The sequence below is a fragment of the Pinus tabuliformis genome, chromosome 7, assembly GCF_031772625.1.
Source record: "Pinus tabuliformis cultivar Carrire ecotype Pingquan chromosome 7, CPIR1, whole genome shotgun sequence".
Lineage (NCBI taxonomy): Eukaryota > Viridiplantae > Streptophyta > Pinopsida > Pinales > Pinaceae > Pinus > Pinus tabuliformis.
The window spans coordinates 608,376,438-608,391,001 of record NC_142293.1 but is presented as its reverse complement, the minus strand read 5'-3'; the positions used below and the strand labels follow the sequence as shown (position 1 = coordinate 608,391,001).

General features: G+C 36.7%; 1 pseudogene; it reads left to right on the top strand.

Annotated features, from left to right (window-relative positions):
* Nucleotides 1-7,158: 7,158 nt before the first annotated feature.
* On the top strand, nt 7,159-7,554 carry LOC149248903 (small ribosomal subunit protein bS16m/bS16c pseudogene; annotated as a pseudogene).
* The last annotated feature ends 7,010 nt before the right edge of the window (nt 7,555-14,564 follow it).

The window sequence follows — 14,564 nt, the reverse complement described above, 5'->3', positions numbered from 1 at the left end:
ATATAGTTAATTTCCAGATACAGTTTTAGTTTTATTTTTGATTTATTTTTTCCTTAGATGAGGATGGCCATTTAAACCTCCTCCTATATTTTTGTAATAAACTATTTTTAGAATTTAGGTAGTAGTATTTTAACCTCTCTCATGCGTTTAGAGAGGGGTCCAGAAATTTGTCAAAAACATTTCCTAAGAACATGGACTTTTGCACCCTCAGAGGAGGTTATGATGAATGAATGGAACGAGATTTGTTGATATCTGTGTTTAATGTTTGTTACTGAAATGCATTTCTGTACTCTTAGTAGATATTGAATTAGGAAGAGATAATTCTATATTGCTGAAGCTCATGAGTAGAACTTGTTATCAATGGTACTTTTATCCCTTAATGATTTTTTCTTATGTGTCAAAGTAATATTTTATGTTCATTTATTTATATATGAAGGCTTGAATGTTTGAGTTATCATTTGGCACTTTTGTACGGTGATGACTATTCTGTTTATGCTTAATGTATGAATGACTTATTATGCGATATGCTTCTCACAATTGTTTCGGCTAATTTCTTATACAAAACAATTCATTTTTAATGAATTCTTTTCTCGTAGCAATTGAATGATCTTTATTACCAATTGCTGTTGGAAACTATTTTAGATCGCATAAGTGAAAAGTTAAATCCTGGGTTAGTTTTAGAGTTAGATATTTCTGTTCATTAGAATATAATTGCATGTTTTAAATTAGAATTAGATTAAAAGCATTTTACTTAGAAACCTTTAGAAAAGGAAACATCAACTCTTATCACACACACACACAAATTGGGAAACTGGTCCCATTATCCCCAGTCGGACCCACCATCCCAAACGGAAAAGGAGTTGCTTTCAAGGTCTGGACCGAGTGGGTATCCCCCTTGTTGTAGACCCGATTTTTGGGGCTTCAACTGGCGACAACGCCACCCATAAAATATTCGTTGCAGGGGGGTCCAGGGGGCCGGCACCCCCAAAGCTAAGAATAGATGTAAAATTGCGTTGTAAAATGTTGTAATTTTGTAGTCAATCTGGGCCATTCATTAGAACGGTAGAAGTTATGTTTAATTTAAGGTTTTTTGCCCTAGAAGGAAACCCCTTGCTATAAATGAGGGAATTTTATTGTGTCTCTGTATATCAATATTCTGAGTGAGGAAGAGAGAGGATATTGAGAGTGAAGAGGGAGTTACAGCGGATCTGCTGTAGGTTGTATCTCTTCAGTTTGCTGGATAATATAAAAAGAAGGATTGGATGTTTCTCCATAGACGTAGCCCAAACTGGGTGAACCACATATATCTGTGTCTCTCTTGTTTTATGCATTTTATGTGTTTATATTTATGCAATACTTTATGTGTTCCATTTCTCTGTAATATATAATTTTCTAACATGGTATATTGAACTTCTCCTTCTTTTCCTCAGTCCCCTCATCGTAATGGTTTACTAACCTATTAACCGCAACAAATGACTCCTTAAGTGTTTTGATCTTCTACGACTTCACCTCATTGCATGCCCAAGGCTTCAATCCAATGATAAAGTTTAAAACCTTGTCTTTCTCCACCATGTTAGCTAAATCTAAGAACACACTCAAAAATTCTTGTTGATATGCTTGCAGAATTCCAGTTTGTTTGATGTACTTAATCTTAGTTCATGCATCCCACATTTCACCTTGTGGGTTGAAATAAGCCAACAACCCTTCATTCACTTATTCCCATGTAGATATGTCCTCAGCATCACCATGAGCAATCTAATCCACTCTCTACCTCCAACACAACTTGGCATCCTTCATAAGGAATTGTGCAACAACCTTCACCTTGGCCTATTCTGATGTAAGCCCCAACCATTCAAGTTACTACTCCATATCCCACATAAAATTTCCAAGTGTTTTCGCGCTCCTCATTCCATCATATGAATTTGGTTCTTTTATCTTGATGTGGGAATTTCCTCGAATCGAACATTGCCCCAATGGTTTCTTCAAAATCACAATTTAGTTCAGAGCTTTAGAAAGACTATTCTGCAAGTTTTAGATCTCTTCCATGCCTTCATTTTTTGAAGCTTCAATTTCCTTGAATTCATTCACTATTTGATCGTATCTCGACTCAAGATACTCATATCACACCTTGAGTTCACCATGACTCTCTTTTATCTTGGTGAACTTCTCCCTAAGTTCAACATTCTCTGCCTCAAGTGCACACATCTTTGTGTTTAACTCATCTATTCGGTCCAACACATTATTCATGAAAACTTCCTCAGTGTTCATGCTAGATTCAACGATTACTTGCAATTATCCTCCATTGTTAACCATCTATCTCTGTTGGGAACGTGTCACAATCATAAGCTTTTCCTTCGTTCAGCTCAACCCTGACTTTGTTGCCTTTCCCCTGCCAAGCTTCTCCTATGTTGCATTGCAACCAACTACTAATCTCAGTCCTACTTGAACCAAGCTCTGATACCAACAGTCATGGCTCCATGCTCCAACACTTCATTCACCGTGGGTGCCCGTGTGGTACTGGCCCAATTTCACTTCAAAATTACTTTTTTCCAGACTACACCTACTACCAACACTTAGTTTATTTTTGTTAAGTATAATTCTTTAATTATGCAATGAAAATACCATTTACTTCATTCAACATTTATACATGTACAAGAGAGTAATAAAACGGAGGGGTGACTACCAACAGTTTGCCCAAATGCATCAAATCAAACATCTACAAATAATATACAAAGTTACAATTTTATAGTACGGTGGTAGTTTCCTAGCAACTCGCCCAATGGTTCACCAACTCGTGCAGCCTATCGTGTAGCTTGCCCAACCTCTACCCACTTTGTGCAGCCCATCGTCCAGCTTGTCTGCACTTCTTCCTACTTGAGCAGCCCACTGTGCAACTCACCTGCACTTTTTCCCACTCGTTCAGCTCACCCACATTTCTGCCTCAAAATGCAACTTCCTTCGTCCCATCCTAGATGTGCAAGTGTGGCCCATGGGCCTACCTTAACGTGAAAATGTGGTCCGTAGCACTGCCGAACTGTCTGTGCTCTTCCTGCACCTGCACTATTTCCCGCAACTACTATGGCCATAGAAGCCCCGATTTCTGCCCATAAACTTAGCTCACACGGTCTTGCATCTCCCCTAATGGGCCTCACCTTGCATGTGGCCTTACCTTTGTCTAAATTATCCTCCTATGGATTTGCTTCACTCAACTTGCCTTGAACTTACTCACTCAACTTGGATTCATTAGTCGAATGACATTTCCTCCAATATATATATGTTCTACATTGTCTACTTATCCAACCATCATGTCCCTTCACTTGTAGGTCGACTCGTTCATGTCTTGCCTCATGTTGATTTGTGGGTCACACTGCTTGGGTTGAATTCACATGAGTTGGGTGGGTGCGCCTTGCCCACTACACGCTTTCCTCTATGCTGCTTGCCTCACCCAGCTGCTATACGCACACACTCTCCACACGTCGAGTGCGAGCGTGTTGCTATGGCATGCCTACCACTATGGCTAAACCATTCGCATTCCCCTTTGATTAAAAACACCTGCTATGGGTGACTTTCCTTCAGTTGGAGTGCGATATCCTGAAAAATGAAATAATCAACCAATCTGGTGCATCTAGGTGTTCTAACTAAAAATAATTGCAATCAAAACACCAAACACAATGGGATCTAGAAATGCAGTGTTTATTTATATTAAAAATTGTATGTGGTACATGCCCATACAATAAATCTCAGGCCCCTGTAATGGCTATTGGGTGAAAATATTACTGTTTAATTCTGTTGTAGTACTTGCCCAACTATTTAATTGTCAATCTGAGGTCCGTAGACTTACGAGACACATGCACTATATATGCAGGACTGAAGTGGAACTAATCTAATCTAATCTAAATTACTGAAATCAAATTAATCTAGAAAAGCATTGAATCACTAACTAGGAAAGTAGGAAATTGCATAAAGGAAAAGCAATACAACATGTGAAGAATTGAATGACAAACAACATATGTGAGCTCACAACAATAAAAATATCTTATATTACAAGAATCAAGTTACAAATCATGAAAGCATAATAATGAAAAACTAAGAATTCCTTTCCATTATTCTTCATTAAAATGAAGAGAGAGCGCTCCCTTATATACATGAGGAAGATAACCTTCTCATAATTACATATCCAATATTCTCTCAAGCACTCTAAACTAATTTCCCATTATTACAAGATATGATACCACAAATCTCTCAAGCATTTTTAACTACTTTCCCATTATTACAAAATATGATCCCTTTGAATCCTCCATAAATCTCTCACATATCTTGGATAAGATATGCCAACCAAATCCTCCATGATTTTCTCATTAGGAATAGGCTTTCATAATTATCTCCTTAATATGGTGGAGGAGATATTAATTCTTCACATATTTCCTACACATCACAAAACTCACATATTCTTGAGATATATATAAAAATATGTATATTTTCTAATATTTAATCATAAATTCACTTGTAATACAAAATTGAATAAAATGGAAAATAAGAAGGTGAAACCCAAATGTATGTATGAAAATGATATGATAAAAGGTTAATGGGATTATGAAATGTAAGGAATAGTGAAGAAAAAGGTGGATGAAAATATGACATTTCTGAGTCCCAACATCCTCCCCAACTGAACTTGTTGCATCTCCTCATGCAACCATGCATGGGTCTCTTTAAGAACATTTGGCATCTTGAACTTTGGCTTTACATGATGATGTCTTTTAATAATAAATGTTTCCAGGATATGTGAAAGACATGAGTAACAACTTACATTTTCTTATGGTTGGTTCTTGTGTGACAACCATGAATACAAAGAATGTTGGTTCTTGTGTTAACAACATTCATTTCGTTTTCTGTTCTCTTTTCTTCAATAATAATGTAAACACTCACCGGAAATCATAATGTGCATAAGAAAGCCCTTTTGTAATATTAATGAAGCATGCCAATATTGTGTATGAAGCAAAGTATCATTGGAAAATAAATGTTGGTGAATGGTAAATGGAGTGATAGTGGTGAAGAAATGGAATCATGGAAGTGAATATGTAGTGAATATAGTTCTCCCCCCCTCAACTGAATTGGTTGCATGTCCTCATGCAACTTGACATGGCTCATCAAAGGAAATGTAGCATGGTGAGGGAATTTTCCAAAATATTCAAGTTAGCATATAAGGAATTGCATGATTAAAGATTAGAAAACAACATACCTCTACTTACCCAAGAATGATGAATTATGCAATAGGAATGTAACTGCTGTTGTTGTTGGATCAGGAAAATGTGACTGATGTTGTTGTAACTGGATCCTTGGAAATGAAGGAATCTGAACCACTGATGCTGAATCATGGAAAAGATAAATGCTAAAAGTGGAACTGTGGTACTCTCATAGATTAGAATTCATGCTGCTGTAACTACTGAGGGAGTCGTGAAAAAGTGTATAGTCTTCACCCGCTACAAACCCGATGGTACAATTCTAATCATGCGAATGAATGTGTCGATGTTGAGCTTGAATAGAAATCATTAGATTACCGACCATTGATGTATGTTGTTAACCAATGTGAGGCAACTCACCATTGATTTCAATGAGTGCCAAGGTACCAGAGTACATCTTGCAAAGTGCGAATGGATGTGTCGAGGTCGAGCCACTTGCAAGATCTGAAGATCAAGGGACATTGATGTATTCCCATGATTGTCAGCGAGAGAACTTGCCATTAAGGCATGCAAGCCTCTAGGTACTCAAAAGGAACTCTAGTCTATTTCCCACATAAGGTGCTGATGTCGATGGGGCAAGACTTGTTGAAAGGTGGGCCTTAAGGAATCCCACATCAGTCAACGCAAGTTTGTACAAAAAGATTTGGTAGGACTATAAAGGGAAAGAACTCACGGACAAACAGTGTGGATCAGCATGGCTAGGAAATCAAGGCAATGTAATCATGGAAAGGGAATGAGTTTTATTCAGAAGAAAAACTAGAAGGAAAAAATTAACTAAAAAGGATAAAGGGATGTATGCGATTCAGAAAAATAGGCATGCATGAAGTCGTGAAAGATAAGGAAATGGAAGATGGGCTGCAACACAAGGATGTTCTAGGCGTTTGGAAGGAAAAAGGGAAGTAATCATGACGCAAAAGGATTTTATGTATTGGAAAATGTCATGATATGTACAGTGAAGAATTAGTTCCTTCAAGTGTCCAATGATGCATGTTTCATAGTGATTTCAAAAAATCACTTTTGCATTAGATTGTCTTCAACTCTTAGCACCATGCTTTCATAAAAATTGTCACCTTTGTGTGCCATCTCCATCGATCATTCCTGTATGGAGTAACTCAAGAACAAATTAGCTCATTTTCAAGAATTTATGAAATGTCCATTTTTTTTATTTTTTTTCAAAATTACACTAATTGTGGATGAAAATGGTGTCGCATTTTAATGTTGAGCTTTCTGCATAAGCTTCTCAGTGACCTACACATAACACCAAAACCAAGAAAGTTGAACAAAACTATTTATAAGATAAGCATGCGTTCAATAGTATTACACAACTCAATATACATATTTAATATTTGCTGACTTGAAGGGATAACAAATGCATATGCTTTCTAATCAAATGACTGTCCTAACCAAAAATCAATCGTTTACTACAGCTTCATGTTCCTTTCAATCTGTAAAGCCAGCTAGTTATAATTTGTACAATCGTATATGGGTATAGAACGCAGAGCTTGGTACAGAATCCATCAAAAACTCAATGGAGAAACTAGAAATAAAATCCTTTCTTCAAAAAGTGGGGCAAGAGAAGATCCAATAATTCACCATGTTCTTCATCTTAAGGTTAGCCTCCTTTGCACAACGAAACGTGCATATGACAAATAAGCAATACCGATATGTAAGAGTTTCCCACAAATAGCATCTCAATACAGAGCTCTAGTGTGAATGCAAGTTATCAAGAGGGTAGCCAAATTTCTTAAGAATCGGAACAGAAAGGTTTGAGCAAGCAGTCTCCTGTCATGAAAATTAGATTTTCGGTCTAAAAAAACAATATAGATAACCCCATAATCCTTTCGGTGCCATTTTGATCGAGGATACTTGAATTTCGAAGGTGGGCTAAACATTAATTTAGACTGACAAAGTTTCAGAGATGGGTGTTGTTCGTTTGCGGTTGGCTCGATTTGGATGCAGCAATCGACCATTTTACTGGATAGTTGCTGCTAACAGCATGGCACTCCACGATGGAAAACATTTGGAAGTTTTGGGGTATTACAATCCCTTGCCAGTAAAGGATGGAGGGAAGCGCACGGGTCTCAATTTCGATAGAGCCAAGTACTGGCTATTTGTTCGAGCTCAGCCCTATGATCCAGTTCATCGTCTTCTCTTCAGAGCAGGACTGTTGCCACCTCCACCAATGCTAGCAATGCTACGGAAAGGTGGCCGTGATGAGGAGCGTCCTATTGATCCCTTGACTGGTTGGCCTATTGCTCCTAGTGAAGATGTAGAGCAAATTTCTGTTATAAAGGGTGATGCTACCAGTTCATAATAGGCTGAGAAATACCGAAAGTTTATGGAATGCCAGTCTCTGCCTTTCAGCTTTCTTAGATTGCTATAATATGGGTTAGCTGGTTTCCCTGGTCGATGTAAACTGAAAAGGATGACCCCATTTATTATTTCCAATTAGCACTTTGAATGTTGTTGACAGGGTATAAATCAGACCGTGCTAATGTATCTGTTGAGCAGAACAGTATTTTGTTTTCGATAATGCTTATTTCTAAGATGAATGTTAGCATAGAGGGTGGTTAGTTGTTAAAATTAATTTTTTTTAATTTATTTATTTATTATTATTTATTTATTTTTATTTTTTTTAATCAATGAAAAACTAAAGTTGAGAAAGAAAATAAACTTTCTCTTATTTTTTTTAACAAATGGACATAATAATTTGCATATCGAAAGATGTTGGTGATGAAGCATATTGCAAAACATGAATTTATTCTTGAAATTAGTCTAAATCATCCCTATTTTCTGATCCTCGAGATCGTACAAAGACGCAGGAGGAGAGCATACTTATTCTAGGTAAAAGCAAAACTGAAAATGAAAGCAAACGCTGAAAATGAAAGCCTAGCTACTCTATACTAATTAGAATTTACAAATTAGTTACGTGTAGGTAAACTTCCAATGAAGCCATTCACGTAGCAGTGACAACAATAGATTCAGTAGCAAGTTTTCAAATGAAAAATGAAAATATTCGAAAGTGAATGAGTCTAGTGGCTATATCTGTAAATCAACTAAATAAAAATAAAAAGATGAATCTAATCTAGTACTTACCTGGAACCATTGTTCGATAAAGCTTTGATAAGCACAGTTTCTTTCACTTAGATCATGTTGTAACTCCTATTCTTCTTCTCCGATCTGCTGCTCTTCTTCCTCGATCTCCTGTTCGAATGATTGTTCATCATCAGATACGCAGGATTCTTCAGATGTTGAATCTTCATTTATTTCTTGGGGAGTAGTTGAACCTTTAATTCTTGTCAAGATCTCCTCTTCCAAGGAAGAAGAGATCCCGACTTCTGCTAGGATCTAAGTGAGTAGTTACAAGCTGACACTCATTGTTAAACCATGTTGAAAGAGATTCTAAAAACAAAAAAAATCAGCACACTAAAAATTGAGTTAAAAACAAAAGGACCACAGAAATAATCTTGAATTCAATACTCAATTAAACCCTCTTACAGGGACTGCTCATTAATTTAGTAATTGAATTCTTCAATTACAACCATGAACCATGAATTCATCAAACATTCTTCACAGTTGCGAAAATCAAACACACTTGCAGAAATTGAAATTCACACTTGCATAAATGTAAACACACCCTATATGCCCTGATCCATAAGAGGTCGAGCCCGTTATGGTATCTCGAATGCGATGGGTAGGCTGTTCCCCACGTCTTACCGCCTTAACACCTCGGAGTTAGGAACATGTCTAAACACACTTGCATGAAAAATCAAACTAAACTTCAATCCATCGTGCCTCCCCGGCAACAGTGCCAGAATGTTGGGTGAAAATATTACCGTTTAATTCTGTTGTAGTACTTGCCCAACTATTTAATTTTTCAATCCAAGGTCCGTAGACTTACAAGACACATGCACTATATATGCAGGAATAAAGTGGAGCTAATCTAATCTAATCTAAATTACTGAAATCAAATTAATCTAGAAAAGCATTGAAACACTAACTAGGACAGTAGGAAATTGCATAAAGGAAAAGCAATACAACATGTGAAGAATTGAATGACAAACAACATATGTGAGCTCACAACAATAAAAATATCTTATATTACAAGAATCAAGTTACAAATCATGAAAGCATAAAAATGAAAAACTAAGAATTCCTTTCCATTATTCTTCATTAAAATGAAGAGAGAGCACTCTCTTATATACATGAGGAAGATAACCTTCTCATAATTACATATCCAATATTCGCTCAAGCACTCTCAACTAATTTCCCATTATTACAAGATATGATCCCACAAATCTCTCAAGCATTTTTAACTACTTTCCCATTATTACAAAATATGATCCCTTTGAATCCTCCATAAATCTCTCACATATCTTGGATAAGATATGCCAATCAGATCCTCCATGATTTTCTCCTTAGGAATTGGATAAGATATGCTAACCAAATCCTCCATGATTTTCTCCTTAGGAATAGGCTTGCATAATTATCTCCTTAATATGGTGGAGGAGATATTAATTCTTCACATATTTCCTACACATCACAAAACTCACATATTCTTGATATCTATATATATATATATATATATATATATATATATATATATATATGTATGTATATTTTCTAATATTTAATCATAAATTCACTTGTAATACAAAAATGAATAAAATGGAAAATAAGAAGGTGAAACCCAAATGTATGTATGAAATTGATATGATAAAAGGTTAACGGGATGATGAAATGTAAGGAATAGTGAAGAAAAAGGTGGATGAAAATATGACATTTCTGAGTCCCAACAATGGCATGCACGACTTCATATCAAAAATAGAAGAAAAAGGGTACTAAAACACAATTGTGGACCCTAGATGAATCCACCAGACAAAATAAAACCCACAAGTTTTCATCCCCAGGATCAAACTGGAACTGGCCACACCAAATTCTCAAGAAAAACAAAGCAAGATGGATAAAACCTGAATGATTCCATGCCTAGCTCCTATTCCCTTTTATAGGATTGATGGATTCTCTAGAAGCCTTATTTTATTATTTCCCTCGAAAAATGAAGGAAAATACAAGGGGCAGTTACCATGGGAAAATACCACAGTAACTAGCATGGGTAGGTTTCACTCATTTTAACCATATCCAAAAAAAGGAATATTACAAATCCTCCTACCCAAAGATTGGTTTCCCTCAAGCAATTCGCTGCTATCCACAATAGAAACATTGATACCAAGATCCCATACAACCCGGTGTGTTATTCCATACCTCCATGCTAATTGATCATTAATGGCTCCTTCGATACCTGAATCCCAAATAATCCTCTGACCAATCCTGCCCCTAATGGGTTTTACTGGATCCCAATTCCACCTAAGTCTTGGGACCTGTGGGTTATGGTACCATCTCAAATCTCCATCACTGCTCGTGCCAAGGGTCCCAAGCTGTAATATGCCCTTAGCTATGAGTATCCTCCTAGGAATCAAGCCATCAATAGAGTACCAACTCATAATCTCTTGCTAATCCATGCCTTGGGAAGGATGAATATATGAAAATCTAATATGTTGACATTGCTCGATGCTTAGCACATGTTATTGCATTCGGTCACCCAACATGATGCATTTGGAGAACTTTGCCCTACTATTCCTAGTGTATAAAGGTGGGTTGGTAGTGGTGCAAGCCTCATCTATGTACTCTTGTATAGGGTTTCTCTGGAACTCCCAACTGTACTCCTCTTGTTGCCTTGTGAGGGACTTGAGTCCTTCCTCAACATTAGACAACTTGTTCTTTGATTCTGCACATACCTCTATAGGCTCCTCAATTTTCCTATTCTCTTGTAAGACAGTGTCTCGGACTGTCCAAACTCTTTGCTTCAACATCATAAGATCTGTCTTGAAATGCATGATCTTTTCCCGAAATTCGTTTACTAAAAATTATGGTGCCCTGCTGAATTCTTCTGTATATTTCTACACTGGTTGCTCAACTATCATACCTCCAGCTTGAACCTATTATCCCCCACAATGTCCCAAGTAGAGAGGAATCAATGGAGGTAACCACAAACCAAGCTTTCAATTTGGTAGCTAGCCCTACCAAAACAGAGAGGGATCTCTCTATGAGATCACAACCAAAGAATTGACTAGAATATAAAAGTATTTTAGGCTACATATGCTAGGCTTAGATAGGTTTGGAAATTTGGGGTTTTGATGTTGAACAAGGGATGAAAACCAGATAACTGGGTCAAAGATCAAAGGCTAACAACAACAGAAATATAAAAGAGCAAGGTAGCATAAAATTTGTGATGGCTTAGGGTTTATCAATGTAGTGTAGTGTTTAGAAGAAATTTAGAGAACTTAATGAGCATATATGTCATGAATTCATTAGGCATGAAAGAAAATAACATATAATGATAATTCCATTAAAAGAGAGCTTAAAGACAAGAATTATGCTTATAAACTTATGAAAATTCACTGAAGAAACTGATGAATAGAAAGAAGAGATGAATATCTATCATATGAAGCTCTAACAGAGAAGATACAAAATCACAAACTCACTTCACATGAATTCCTAGATAATAACCGTAACTATTCTTTGATTTCCTGAAAATGCTGAAGCACAAGTTACAAGAGCTCTCTCCTCAAATGTCCAACCCTTCTCTCTGACTCAGAAAATGATACATATAGAGTAATATAAACAGTTTTCCCACCTTCAGGGGTCGATTCCATGAGTGGTGGAACAATTTCCAAAAATATCCCAACCTAAAAGTGAGAGTGAGAAGATCAAAAACAAACTCTTCTCTTAGGCTTTGATTTGAGTTTTCCTTCATTTATGAGGCCTAATTAAACATAAAAAAAACCTATCATGCTAATTTATTCATGATTACATCATCAAGACTTCAAACTACTAAAATTACATCATCAAACAAAGATCTGGGGAAGACATGCTGAGAAAAGACTGTTACAGGAATTTGCGTAGCTCATTCAGGCATTTGTGTAGCGCACTCAGGCATTTGTGTAGTGCCATCCTCCAAGAGGATTTTGGAGGCCTTCCCATGGTCCAAATGGAGAACTTGATAGCTCGTTAGAAAGCTGTGAGTGCCTGGTTTTCATTTGAATATTCAAGCTGGTGATGTGGACACTCCAGCTAGGAGAAAAGCTAAGACTACTCCTATTTGCAGAGCGCTTGCTTCAAAACAGTGGCAGAAAGTGATTTTTTGACCCATTTTTGAGAAATTTCTCCCAATCTGTCTACTGAAAACTTGCAAAAGTGGATAGATGACATGTAGGAGGGATTCTCTATCCAGAAATATAAAGTTTTTGGCATTTAGATAGTTGAGGAAAACGCATAGCGCTAAGGTGCTGTGCAAATAGCTACCTTTATGTTTTAAAACAGGCCAAAAACCATCAAAAGTTTCAAAATGACAAAAAGTTCTCAAAATTTCCAAGTGAAGCCATCATATGATATGTCATGCCATGAGAGGGGCCTCAGAAAGTAGATCAAGATTTTCTTTGTTTTCTTGGCTTGTTAGGGTTTCCTTGAGCTTTTTCTTCAAATGTTTGATTCTAAATTGGGATACCTTGTTTATTTTGTAGTAATGAATATACATATGCCTTTGCAATTTACTGTCCCTATTTTCCTTCTAGAGGAGCTTCCCCAGGTAGCCATTGAACTTGTCAAGCCAATATACTCTATCTTCATTAATTTCTCTCGTGATTAGGTCATCTACAATGATCTAACCTCTGGGTGGAGAAACTTCTTTTTGTAGCTCAAGGTCTCTCTTGAAGGTTCTTGTTCTTGGTATCCTTGATGTGCTTTACTTTTCTTTGCCTTTATAAAATTTCAACTGAACCACTAATTTGCCTTTTACATCCTCTTTATTTAAATAAGATGCTTGTTGGTCTTGGATCATTTGGTTTACTTTCAATTGCATGTTTTCTTGTTGCAAGCACACTATTATAGTGTTTTCCTCTGTCAACTTGTCTTCCAACCTTTTGACCTCAGCCTCGTTATCCCTTATGATTTTATTTGCAACTCTATCCTCATGGTCTTTCTCCACATGTAACACATTGGTACCTGGATGAGTGAATTCCTCATGCTGTGAGGATGCTCTATGTTCACTTGTTGTCGACTTGTCCCTTTCAACAATATTTGGATTAAACACAAGCCTTTAACCTCTAGAGTATGTCTTAATCACTTCTTCCATATAATTCCTCTTGGTAGGTCCTCTTGAAGAAGCAACCTCTTGCTGCACTGGTGAGTTTGGAGGTATTGATTCATCACTAGATATAGCTGGAGAAGATGGAGGAAAAGATGAATTTGAAAATCCATCCCAAGACAAATTTACCTGTGTTATTTGATGACAAACTAGAACTTGCACCAAGCCATGATGAAATAGACTAGTATGATGATTTTCTCCCAGCCTTTGTACCAATTATGTCATTTTTATTAGACTTTTGTACAGATAGTAAGACAAGTTCAGTTGTTGAACATAGGTGAAATGCATCAAAAGCCTCATATGGTACTTATACAACCCTTAATACCTGCCCTCACATGTAAAGTACTTCATGATCAATTTCATGAGAGGGGCATATCTTTCCAGTAAATGTCTGAATGGGAAAACATGTTTTGGAGCTGTCTTATATGGTGCTTTTAGGTACTTCTTGTAATTTTGAATGTCAATCTCTTCTTTCTTGAACCAAATTTCTCCAGTGTTTGGAATACTTGTGGATGTGGATATGATTTGCCTTGAAACAATGAATTCAACTCCTGTTATAGTCACTTTATCATTTCTTAATTTGGTGGCAAAATCACTAGTCAGTTGATCATGAAACTGCAGTTTCTCAATTCTATGGGAAAAGGTAACACAACCTGCATCTTCAAATGATTTCCTGATGAAAGGAGATGACAAGATCTCATGAGTTGAGGTAGGCTCATATCTGATGACATGCTATCCTCTATGCCACTTTTATTCAGAGGTTTCAGATTCCATGATAACACCTACCTTTATAGGAGAGAATGTAGGGTTTTGCTTGTAGGAAAATAGGGGATTTTGATTGCTGTGAGGAAATTTAGGGAAATGACAGGGATATGTAACTAGAAAAATTATGAGAAAAATTGGGGGGATAGTGAGGGAGGTTAGGGAGCTAAGGAAAGTGGAAATTTAGAATTTGGGTGAGGGGAAGGGTTTCAAACAAGAGAAACAGATTCCAATGGTTTAAAAGTGTGCTCTGTCTAGGGTTTAGGTGAAAATGATGGAATTTGGGGATGGGTTTGCTAGAGGGTGTTTAGGAAGGTGTGATTAGGATAGAAAAGGTCTATGAATAGTGAGATACAAGT